General features: G+C 42.1%; 1 protein-coding gene across 8 annotated transcripts in view; it reads left to right on the top strand.

Moving 5' to 3' along the window:
• The window catches only part of LOC102237105 (RNA binding fox-1 homolog 3), a 538118-nt gene that overhangs the window by 186896 nt on the left and 337988 nt on the right, over positions 1 to 13234 (top strand). For 7 of the 8 annotated variants that reach the window (XM_005803185.2, XM_023348371.1, XM_005803183.2 and 4 more), the window contains one exon: positions 13001 to 13066. The gene's annotated coding sequence lies outside the window, so the exon portion shown is untranslated. Of the gene's footprint in view, positions 1 to 12128; positions 12716 to 13000; positions 13067 to 13234 lie in introns of those variants that run through there. The other variant, XM_023348368.1, reaches the window with a different exon arrangement.

Genomic DNA, 13234 nt, shown 5'->3' with positions numbered 1-13234 from the left:
CTTTTCTTTCTCCAGGGTGGAATGATTATGCAAAATGCAACTGCAGTAATTTGTAAAAACAAGAGTTGGGGGCACATATGTGAATTTCTATATACTCTGTAATATTTTGTTAAACATTTCCTACGAGTTCAACTGAGCTTTTTGTGTGTGTTTCAATATTTCAACAGAATTAGCATTGGTTGCAAGTTTTAAAACCGGATGTAGCCAGAATCTCACTCACAGCAACTGTCTCTTCATGTCACCAATCTAAGTATTGGTTTGAAGTGATGCAGCAGTCACAGCCTCCCAGCATGATGCTACCACTACCATGCTTGACAATAGGTACAATGTTCTTTGGCTTGAATGTGTCCCTGACAAAAAACAAGACTCACATGGTCTCACATGGTCCGCCTACAGACTGAAGTTTGTAGGCGGACCAGAGTTCGCTTGCGCGTTCACATCTCCCAAAATGAACTGGACTTTCCAGACAAACAAACCAGAGTTGGACTAAAGTGGACTAAATAGGACTGGGGAAAATGCAAAATTGGATAAAATACTTATTGTTTTGAACTTTAAGGTTCACTTCAAAAAACAGAGAGAGAAAGAAGTTCAAACTATCTCTTCTATCAATTACCAAAGGACTATAGATATCAATGTCTTTATGTCTAGATAGACTTCAATGTCTATCTGACATAAATTCAACGTGGAGCAGCAAAAGCAAATGAGGTGGATTAGCAACGTTTGCCAACAACTGATGCCGTCATCCAGGACTTGTGGTAAATATTGTCTCTGCTGCGTGAAAATTATCTCCATCCATAATGACTCACTGTAGATACTTGGATATTCTGAGTTAAGACATTTAATTTCTCTGTGGGGTTAATAAAGTATTTTTGAATCGAATTGATTTAAAATGAAACTAATGTCTAACTAAAAGTCACAATGTTAACTATAACCAATGCTATTAAAATTATTCAAGTCTCCACTTCCTCCATCTGCACTTGATTTTCACTTCAGTGAAACATTTGTATTTTTAAAGCTCGGAGTGAATTCATCTGCATTATTTTGTAAATTGCTTCTCTGAGTTCTCAAAGGGTAGAAAGCGGTTGAACTGTGACAAAATGTGACTGTTTTCAAGCCCTTTTCCCCCCCGTCCCTCTCGATTCCTCACTTTCTCATCCGAGCTCAATTTGATTTGACTTGATTTGATTTGAGCCCTGCCACTTTCAGTTTGAATAAGGTAACCAAGAGTTATTTGCTCCGAGAGACAAGGCCTTTGCTGGACGGAAAGGTTTGATGAATTTTCACGCTGCTTAAAAATTCAAACTTTGCTCTATTCAAATGTAACGCATGACGACAAAGAACCAGTATTTGATGAGGTGTGTGAGATGTAAATGTCGAATGGAGCCTCTCCACTTATCTGCCCCGCCAAGGAAGGTGCCCGGCTACGCAATTATCCGATCTGAATTGATTCAAAGCGTGCTTCTTTATGCGAGTGAGTGCTGCTCCATTGCTTTGACGGGGGGAGCTGTACTGCCACGTCCCCCGGGGGGAGATCTGTGGATCAGATAGACAGAGCATGCTGGGAGATGTGCACCGCAGATTCTCAGCTGAGATGTAAGGTTATTTTTCTGGGCATCCATTTTTTTCCCCTGCAAGGAGGAACACTTCAATTCCAGATTCTGGCTTCAGTCGGGCTAAATATGTTCCCGAGTTTACAGGCAGCCCCCCAAAAATCCACTTTACTTGAATTCCTTTTCTTGCTGAATTTATTTTAAAAAGATATGCAACAACCTTGTTCTATTTTATTCTGCCTTCCAGTCTCTCTTAATTTAGCCTTTGCACTTGGATTCTTAAAGTGTTTGATATTCAGTTGTTGGAAATAAGTTCACTCTGAGCAAGCGGCAACCTGATATTAAGCATGTAAATGTATGATAATGTTAAAAAGGCAGAATGTAACCCTGGCTCATGAGTACACAGGGACCTAAACCTGTAAATGTCAGTATATGGAACGTGATGCAAACAGAACAACAACCTTTATATCTACATTGGGACACTACTGGTTGCCATGTATAAAAACAGGTTAAGTTTATATAACCCGGTTTCTAATAACGTTCTGACCCTCTCTGTCCACTATTTTAAATTTAACACAAGTAGACATAAATCGGGGAACGACTCCTAATGTAAAACATAAATCTTTAGCAGCTCCAGTACTCTCATCAGACGATGTGGAGTTTGCTCCTCCACTCTCTTGCAACGTGTAAAGGCAGTAAAATGATGCATAAAATCTGACTGAACGTTGATGGTTTTTGCCGGAGCATAGTAGAGCTGCTGTGTATTAAAAACGAATGTTATCAAGATGGAAATATATTAAAAAATTAAGTATTAAAATATATCTGTCACTTCTGATGACTTCCTCTCTTGAGTAGTACATGTAGAAATGAGTGTTGAACTGTTTTTTAAAAATATTATTTAAGGATGAAGGTCAACAAATTAAGTCATACCGACAGTTTTACTTTAATTTGCAAGTATCATGAGGTACGGGTATCTTCATCGGCGCACACATAGTGTTTGCATAGTGTTAAATGCAATTTAGTTCAGTTTTTATCAGGTCAATGCTGTTACAGTACATTTTAGTCCCAGTCATGTAAATAATGTTACTTTTGCATATACAGTATGTGCAGTAGACTTACATATAAAGCATAAAAGCTGCTGCAGTCATGTCCAAAAAATCCTTACCTGGTAATCTAATTATGTTACAGTGAAAAATGCACAGGAAGCCAATACTGGAGCAATATTGACCCAAGATGGCTTACTATGGCATTGGTATGCAAGGCAGACAGGCTCTAGTGTGATGGGTGAATAAGAAAGCAATGCGCTCTTCATAATGTGTGAAGCCTATTTCGAACATGCATGAAGCTCCACTGGAAAATAATTAAACATTTTATTGTGGCTGCAGTTTTTCAGTGTGCTGGTTTGGTTGTGTTATTGAGGATTTGAAGCAGAGATTAGCACATCAGGCTAACGTCAAGCCGACAACCCCGTCAGCTCAGCAGCACCGTGGAAACATGGAGGTGTAATCTTCTACTTCTTTGCTTCTTAGACATTTTAAAACAATTGTCACATAAGTAAACTCTCATGTCTCACATTTTGAACTTTTTCAGTTTGCTGTGTTGTCTTATAAAGACATAAAAGGTTGTTTCAAGTCAATAACCTCTTAATAGTTGATGGAAAAAGTTCATGAATCACTGGAAACTATTTCACTTATAACATGGGAAAAATGTCTTATGAGTGAAATAATCTGCCACTTGAACTAGAACTCTTTGTTATCAATATTAAGGAATTGTTGACTTAAAGCAAGCTCCTAAAGCTTACTGAAAAGTTACTTGTAAATAAATTTGATCATATTTCAAATGTATGAAGATATTTGTACTAGAAACTAGACCAAAAATACTTGGGGGCAGCTGTGGTTCCTGACACGGGTCCACTGTAGCTGTCACACCATTTTTCATAGCTATTCCTTTTCTCTATTTTTAATTTTAGTATCTAGGACATGAAAAATATGCATCTGGTCTATCTAGAGTCCATCTAATTGGCTAAGTATTTATTGATATCCAGGTGATTATTTCATGATGGTTTTCTATTACATATTGCACACAAGCAGTGAGTTGTACTTTTGATGCTGCACAAACTCCGATTTGTTTCGTTCTGCCCAGAAATTACTCAAGCATATACGAGTTTCCCTGCCTCACTGTTGGACAAAATGTTACAAATGTCTATAAGAAGAAAGATGATTTAAGAAACAGGGTTTCCATGGGTGATAAAGGACAAGTTGTGGTCAGAAACGACACAAACGATCGGTAGCCGCATGCTTGTGCCTTCTGGGTTGCCTTCTGTGCTGATGGACCCATGCAGACTTTTCTACGCAATCAGTCTGGTTAATGTTCGTATGTGGCATAGTTTGTCTGTCGCTGTTCTATTAGGGAGCACCTTCCCCACCTGCCATTGAGTCTGCATAGTGCCTCTCTCCTCAGCGTCTCTCTACAGCCATTAGGACTGCAATCAGCACGAATTATCATTTAGCTAAATGAAACAGGAATATCTGCGCTGAAATGTAAAATCATAAACAGCAGATGTTTAAACAGCACAGGAGATGCATTTCTATCAGGAGCAGTGTGAGGATTCATACAGTCGCTTCCTTCGTGTACAGTTTGGAGCTCATGGTCCAGTGCGTGCTTTGCCTATGGCCAAGCCTGTGGAAGGCTGGGCATCTGTCGGGGGGCAAGCTAAGTTTAAACTCTTTGTGCATGCGTGTCTGGGGGAATGTGTGTGCATGAGGCTGCACAGGCTTGTGTTTGTCACTGCGTTTTAACTCTAAACCGAGCTGCTCACTGCCTGCCTGTCTCCTGCCCTCCTCCCACCCACCCAAGAGGGTCATTCAGCCCCTCTTTCAGCCTCTAATCCCGTCTGTCCGGAGGAGATAGAGGGGAGCGGACGGCCGCAGCACACCCGGGGCACCGCAAACACAATCACCAGCCTTTCACAGACACTTAACGGGGCTTTGCGCTTGTTCAACAAGGCAAAACGCGGCAGGAGGGATCAATTTAATACAAGGCCCGACTCAAATGGAAAGAGGGTAAATAAATAAGCAATGACAGCGAGGACTGTTGCACAATTTGTGTAGTGGCTGTCCACTTTCCTCTCTGTGGCTCGTTGGTGTAGCATCTATATGCTTCTATTTCCTCCCTCAGCGGCAGATGGGGATGAGCTGAGGAGGAGCAACCCTGGCCCCTCTCTCATCAGGCTGTGTTATTTTAATAAATCACTTCTGCCATTGCTTGCTACATTAATTCCCCGGGCCCAGAGGGCTGTGTTGCCACTAGCAGCGATCTGCATGAGGCGCTAAATGATGTGGGGGATCCCCTGGTGAGAGAACAGAGGCTCTGTGAATCTTCCCTCCATCGCTGCCTTGTCTGCTTGCCTCTCACCCTGGGCCAACCCTGTTCTCAGCAGACATCATAATCAGAAAGGACCCAGCGCCTTGTCATGCACCACATACCAATGAGACCTGCACACACTCGAAAGGAAAGCCTAACTTTGCAGATGCTTACCATTGCCTGGCTCTGTAAAAGCCCTCACTCACACACTTCATCACACTCCCATTTTTTGCAGTTGTTTGTTCTCTCCTGGGGCGTTGTGCCTTCCTCGTGTAATCCAAAGACAATAAGTCTCCCAGCAGTTTAACCTACATCTTTCGCTGAAGCTTTGTCTCTTCAGATGAAATTCTTTGGAATGATTGTTTACGGAGATGATCATTACATTCAGAATGAGAAACGTTTCAGCAGGTGGCAACGTACATAAATGCAGCTGCTTGACTGAATCCATCGCAGTGTGACTGCAGATGCAGGTGGTACGAGTAGCAGTCACCAAAGTGGTAACAGTGCTGGAGGAGATTGGGATGAATGCATTTCTCCGGGGGTGGGGGGTTTCCAGATGCCGCCATTTCCCTTTCTTACATCAAATCTCCGGCTTGCGGTGTTTTTCCTTCTCCTTTCTACATCATAACTCCTTAGACAGAGGTGAGGTTGCCATTGGTATGCACAGACACCACTGGCAGATTCACCACCACGAATACCGCTGGGAGATTATACTCTTCCTGCTCCACGCAGCAGGGATTCGGCCACCGTAAATAGAGCGCTTGGGAGTGTGCGGTGTGCCCGGAATGACAGAGCACTGCAGTGGCTGAACATGCCAGCCAGACGCAGGAGTGCAAACTCAAGGACTGCTGCAAATACAGTAATCTCTCTTGCTTTCGTTTGTGGTTTTTATCTTTTTTCTACAGGGACTCAGAAATTGTCGCAGCTCAGATCTATCTGGCTTATTGTCATTGCGCGATGGGCAATGGTTAAGGCATGTGGGACATGAGTTACAAACAAATCAGTTGGAGTTTGGAAGAAAAAATGTCATTCGAAATGGCACAAAGTAAAAGCTGTTCTCTCAGGGACTCCATTTTCTGTGCCGGGTCATTTATAAAGCTGCCCAAACAAGACAAGAAGTCAGACTTAATAGTTTTGAGAAGCGGGAATACTGCCATTTGCTTAGACTTTAACAATAAATTGTTAATAAATAATTCACTACAGTTAGTCATAGAGAAAAATAAAGTGCACCTCTTTTTCAATTTGAGGGTTGTACGTATCAGAACATAAAAAGAATCTGAACTTTTAACATGTTCTACAATTATTTATATATAATTACTGCAGGAATGGACAAATACAACAGACTCCATACTGTCATTATTTATTAAAGATGTCTGCATGAAAGACAAGTTTATGCTCTAATCCTCCAGTTGATAGAACATTATTTACCAATAACTCTCTGTAATGTTTGTCTGATGTTTTTAGTGTCTGCCTGCTTGATGAGTTTTGACCCATTCTCCTGTCCAACATTGCTTTAGTTCATTAAAGATTACAGACATCCACACTTGAAGTGAAGAGTTTTGATCAAAATTTGCAGCATTTGTTACATTTCAGCTGCACTGTATCTAACAAACCAAACTTTTTGAGCAATCTGTTCCCCTCCTCTCCTGTGGTGGCGCTGCACCAAGAACTGCTGAAGGAAATTATACGAAAACCTTCGAAGAGGAAAAGAGTGCAACTTCCTCCTTTACAAAATTTAAAGAAAATGGAGAGGCATCAGATCTTAGTGGTCGTAGTATTTCTTTTTTGTATTTGACAAAAAAACACAATCCATTTCTCACGCTAGCGCTAGATTAGCACATTTGTTTTGGTTGTTTTTACCCAGAATGCCCTGTGCTGTAGTCCACTTCATACTTTTGGAAATGGTTTTATATCCCATCCCAGAATGATGGCCAGTTCCTTTGCAGAGGTCATTCCTGATGTCTGCCCATCTTGGCAATGTGGCTGCAGACATCTTTCTGCTCCAAAGCAGAAAACTACTAAAACTCCTGCGTCTATAGAGGTGCTCACACTCATATTCACTTTGATCCTTTGGAAATCTTTATTGAGTTGAGGCATTGCATCCTCTGGTTTTGGATTTTGTGCAGCTTACTTTTTACTTTCAAACAGTAACCGTGGCAACAAGGGATTGTATTTTTAACTGGCCGCAGCTGGTTAGGATCTCAAAAGCTCAAATTACACCTGAACTACGACCCCAAATCCTGGAAGAGTTCAGAAGGAGGCTCAATGGCTGCAGCATCGTATCCCAGACTCCATCGTGTCTCTGTTTGCTTTTCTAACCAGAGACAAAAAGCAAACGAGATGGATTAACAGTTCCTTTCAAAAGATGTCATCTAAGACAAGATGATAATATCGTCTCTTCTAATTATGGAAGTTGAGCTTTTATCGTGTCATGACGGACACAAGTCAGACAGCAACAGTCTTCAGTCAGAGACCTCTCCAGAATCATTGCAATACTGCCTGCTACTGGAGCTCCTTCCTTCCTCTAGTATCACCATCTAATAAAAATACCTGAATAATATGAGTCATGACAACATTTAATTCTCCTTTATTGAAATAAACTTGATTGAAACAAGGAGGGTGTAGTTCTACACAAACACCCTTTCCATCTTGGTTTACTTTTTGTTTAATAAATGATGATGATGTGAAATCAGCTGTGTTTTTTGCGAACTGAGTTTGTATTTGAAACCTTTTAAACCAAATAGTTGTTATATCCTGATGCCTAAAACTCTATAATTGACAGTGGAGAAACTTTCTTCTTATCACAGCTACAGCAGTGTTAAAAAGAAGAAATACTTCCATTTACTCAAACAATAAAGACTTTCCTAATAAATAATTCACCACATATTTGTAAGAAATCTTCAAACGAAGGTAGGAGCCGCCGTTCGGCTTCCAGATGATAACAGAAGAGGAAAGCCAGAGATTTGAAGGCTCCCAGAATGAGAAATCAGACATAAAAACCGACGTCTGGGGATGTATTTTAAACAACTATAACTTTCTCTTGCTCTGCTTTGCCATGACAAACGGTGGAAACACCAACACAGTGAAATTTGAGATTGCTCCGACGTGTCGTAGCAACTGTTGCACCTTATTGGATAATTATCACAGTAATATCACCAAACTTTCTCAGACAGTTTTCAGGTTTTGAAGTTGGACGTGCTTTGTCATAGTTTTTCTGCATCTTCGTCCTGCACATATTGATTCGTCTTACATGCTCTGACCCATTAAAACCGCATCTGTGCATTTGCCTTAATATGGGCATGGAGGGCTGTCTTAATTAATAAGCAGGCATCCACCAAACTAATCTGCCTGTGTTGTGAAGGCTGTCCTTTCCATTAAGTGGGACTCACATTATCTCCTAATCAAATTAGTCACTTAATTGTGGCCCTCCCTTGATGGATCGCATGAAAAAAGGAACGGCGTGTTTGCTGGAGGGGGGTGATGTGCGTGAAGACGGAACACGGCTGCTTCATTACGATATGAAATTTTTTAATAACCAAAGCGTTCACTGTCATCGTCTGGCTTTGAACTTTGGCGCAGGGTGAAGTTGGATGTGACATTTTATGCGCTCACAGCTGAGCGTGGAGCTGCCGTGTTAGGCTAAGTGCCTAGCCCAAGGCTCGACCAAACTGCCCAACAGGGGATTGACCCTTGTCATCCGCTGATCACTAGCTTCCTTAATCACTTCCACATCATCTGTAAGGCCTGATCTTAGTCCAGACGCTCTGTCTCCTTTCAAGTCATGATGGAGAGACTTCCGAAAACTCATCCTCTGAATTCTGGACCAGACCTGAGTGAAGACAGCAACTCCCTCATTCCTCAAATCAACGATTGTGCAGCAAAAATTTTAGTTTGTGCCGCTACCATTTTAAAGATATTAATAAATGTTTCCAGAGGTCATCAAAGGTCGACCAACCACCCCAGAATTTACAGAATCAAACAAAATGTGGTGTTAATCAACTCTGCTGATTTTGTGCAACAATTTTTTTCCTTTCTGCAGTTGTAAATTGTAAGATTTTAAAAACAAAAAAGTTTCTACAGGTCACCAGAGATCAACTTGTTCTCCAGCTCCCCACCAGAACAAAGTCAAACAAAAATATCAGCTGCACAAACCAGGAAAAATATTTAAAAAATACAAACATTTAGTTTGATTTTGTTAACGTTGGAGTGAGGGTATGTTGACCTCTGATGACCTCTGGAAACTTTTCTGAAAAAATCTTAAAATTTGAAGCTGCAGAATTGAAAACTTTTTTGCATAAATGTAGCACAGCCGCTTCGCACCACATTTAGTTTGATTTTATAAATGTTTGGGAGCTGATTGACCTTTGACCTCTTGAAACATTTATTATTGTCTTCAGAATGATTCGGCACACAAACCAGCCTCCCACTTTTACAAAATGACACACATTTTGAGTCAGTCAACTGTGCTACAAAGAATTAGTAAAATAAATTCATTATAATTTAGTTTTTTGTTAAAGGGCACAAATTTTTTTTTTTAATCATAAAAATTATAACTGCAGAAATTTTTTTTTTCTTTTTGGAAATGTTGACACTATTTTTTGTTTTAGTCTGCACATATACGAGGGGGGTTGACCTTTGATGACCTCTGGAAACAATATCTTTAGAATGGTAGTGGCACAAATGTTTGACACTGATTATAATAAATTTGAAGAAGGTGAGGCGGCAACTTCCCTCAGTTATCGCTGCTTGGTCGTTGGTCCTATTTCTTCTCATCACTGCTTCACTGATCAATCAATCAATCAAGTTTATTTGTATAGCACATTTCAGCAGCAAGTGCTTTATATAATAAAAACAAAAAATTACAAAGTTATAAAAAAATCACTATACAGTCAACAATTGAACAAACAATACCAAAATTTATACATTTCAAATATGTTGGTCAATGCTTTTTTATTATTGTTCAAAAGCAACTCAATTTAATGACGATGATGTCAAAAATAAAAAATTCTTCCATTTATTTTAACTTTACTCAAACAGTAAATACTTTCTTAATAACTAACTCACCACATATTTGTAAGGAATCTTCAAAATGAAGGTAAGAGAAGTTGTTCTGCTCCCAGAATGAGAAGCCAGACAAAAACCAACATGTTGGGATTCGTTTCAACCAACTGAGGTAAGTAGGTAGGCAGTAGGCCGCCGGGGCCGGCGTCCTCCAAGGGAGGGGTCCTGACGAATAGATGGCTGCTTGGTCGTTTGTCCTGCTGATTGAGTTTTATCCCTTGCCCTTTCACTGCAGCCAGACAATAAACAGAACCACATCCAAGCGTGACAGGTTAACCTAGCGGTAATAGAATACTCCTAATGGTGCGGCCCGAGCCAAAGTCCACGGTGTGCGGGGACGGCCCGAGTTCGATGGCGGTGGGAGTGCTGGGTGGGGGCGCGGCGGCGGCTCACACTGTTGATGTCAGGCGGGAGCAAGGACAAAGAGGGCAACTTGATGGCTTAATGGGTGGTTTGATGGCTTCATAGGGTGAAATTGAACTTGTTGAGGGCAACCAAACAGATGAAACAGGCCAGACGGTAGGCCGCATTATACACAGAGAGGAATTAGCTGTATGCTCGGCGCATGGCTGGCCTGGATATTTGCGCTTTATTGGAATCCTTGAGCTGTTTGAAGCTGGCATTGTCTCACCGAGTCTCTCCTTCACACAGAGAATGATTTATCTTGGATGCTGTGACACTGCGATGCCTATACAGCAAAGAAAATAAACACAATCAAACTGAGCAAACTGTCAAAAGAGATTTAGATGATGTTGTTATGACGCTGACATGAACGTGGCTGTTTTCTGGCAGATAATCCTCACAAAGAGAATCCTCCGGGCTACATGCACCCGCACAGGCAACACTCCTGCCTGTTTGTTTCTGCAGCACCTCTCCTGCAGTTTGTCATGTCTGACTGGGGCTTTAATTAGGCCTGCGAATTGAAGCGGCAGCAGCAGGCCTGGGAGCCCTCTGTCCACGGCTCAGCCGTCCTCCACGGCGTCTCCTCGGAGGACCTCTCTGCTCTGTGTGGTTAAGATAATAGAGACTCGCTCAGAAGATGTTAATTGAGGGGAGATAAAGTGCAGTAGTGGCTGCAGGGATGCAGCGTGTGGGGGTGGAGGCAGACGAGAGGGAGGGTTACCTGATTAGAGGCTTAGGTGTTTGACTTGCAGCTCTCTGTTTGATGACGATAGATTTTTTAAAGTATGGAGGATGGAGCGTGCATCAAAAAAAGCAGAAATCTAAGACCGTTATTAAAGTTTCCCCCGAGGCGTTTGTGTTCTGCTCATTTCTAGACCCAATAAGGTGAGGCGATTTGATATACTTTCTCCTCTTAGCAGCTCACAGTGGAATTTAAAAGTTGGATTTCATGGAGCCTTTTAAAGGGCATCCAAGCATCCTTAAAAAGGCTTAAATTCATGTAGCTAAAATTAAGGCCTTAACCCCCCACAGTTCTAGTTTCACACTCAGGAAGAGATGGGGGTGTGCTGTCAGTCCGCCTTTTCATGAAAACACTGAGGAAAAAAACAACCTCATGAATGCACACCCCGTGGGGTCAGTGCAACCCCACGGGGACCGCACACACGGTAAGAAGTTCATGCAGGGTCCACTCTTCCTTCTGTGGACTGTGGGAGGGTTAAAATGTCTTAAATGCATTTTTTTTAAAGTAAGTTGACCTTTAATATGTTAAGCACACATCTAAATTCATGTCTTCACAGGATTATTTAATCTCATATGTTCAATGTATATTTTTTTTGCAGAACTTTTCTGTCAGGCCAGCCAAACGTTTGAGTCGAGATGATTGATGCTACCAGTAACTAACTGCTAGCATACCCTTGCTAGTGAGCTAGCTTTTTTGCATCTATCATGGGAAAGTACAATTTTTTTGCCAGTTAGCTGGGTAAAGTTGGTACCTTTGGCGAGAATTTTTTTCAGCTGAAACAGCTGAAGGGACAGAAGTTACAATATTGATGGCATTAAGTTTGGAGAAAAGAAAACTGAAAGAGAGAAGAAAGAGTCGACCCAGGAGAGGATAAATGTTTGAGGTTACCGGTAATTCACTTCTAACGTACACAAATGTATCGCCCGTTGGTTGGACAAAATTCGTACATTTCTGTTGTGATATAGCTCTTAAATTCCACCATAATGGTGGTAAAAATGGTCTTTGAGTCAGTGAAATCTGCAGAAGCCCAGTTTTATGGGCTGAGAAAGGGACGCAGAGAAAGGGGAGCAAAATTGACTTTGGACATAAGGGTGACGAAAACAGCTGAAGTGACAGAAGTTACATTATTAGTGGCATATGTCTGGAGTCCAGAAGAGCTCAAAACCAGAGGAAACAGTCGCTCTGTCAACCCAGGAGGGGACGAACGGGTAAAAAGAGGCAAGGACAAGGAAAAAATTATCCCAAAACAGTGCCAGCAGCCTCAATAATTGCCTGAATGCCAGTGGGATTGCTTTCATTCAATCAGAGCATTCTCTCTCGCTGTATGCTGAAGATGGAGATGGAGTTTTGGGAGCTGGGAGGTTGGGCAGAACAGCGCGGCGTGGGCGTGCGGGAGATCCGGTAGTGCCCTCCCTCTCTCCCTCTCTGGGTAACGTACGGCTCCGAGGGCGATCTCGCCCCGACAGCTGCCGAATCTCTGGCATCAGTGTGAGCAGCCGAGAGTGAGAAAAACTGTGTGTGTGAGAACAGAGTGAGGCGGCGATAAGGAGGTAGATGGACCACAGAGCCGACTTGTCACAAGTGACTATGAGTCCAAGTGCGTCCCCGCATCTTTTTTCTGTTTTGAATTCCCCAAAAAGCGTCCCACCTCCCTGCTTTTCCACACCAGCCTCTACCAACACACACATTGCTCGAGGATTCCTTTATTTCTTTATTTGGGCTCCTGTTGGTGCACGCAATAGATGCTCAGCTCCCTCCTCCTCCCTCTTCTTCTTCTCCTCCTCCTCCTTGTCCTACTCTTCTCTCCTCCTCCTCTCAGCTCTCGCTTTGCCGCTCTCACAGCCTAGTTTTCTTTTTTTTCTCCCTCTTCAATCTTGTGCAGGTTGTATCTGACGGAGGAACCGGTGCCGCGCTCCCATCCTCGCGCTCCTCCAACAACAACAACACTGTGAGTATTCTCATGCTAATTCTTCTTCTCCAGCCTCCCCTTACATCCGTTTGTCTGTTTCTCCCCCTCGCTTTCTTTTTTTTTCCTCTTTTTTCATTTTTTGCCTCTTTTATGTTCTCATCCGACGCGCCAAACGCAGCGACGGCAGCAGCAGCAGCGCGGGAAGGT

This window comes from Xiphophorus maculatus, chromosome 16, assembly GCF_002775205.1.
Source record: "Xiphophorus maculatus strain JP 163 A chromosome 16, X_maculatus-5.0-male, whole genome shotgun sequence".
Taxonomy (NCBI): domain Eukaryota; kingdom Metazoa; phylum Chordata; class Actinopteri; order Cyprinodontiformes; family Poeciliidae; genus Xiphophorus; species Xiphophorus maculatus.
The sequence above is the reverse complement of the archived record's forward strand: the minus strand, read 5'-3'. Positions and strand labels throughout refer to the sequence as shown.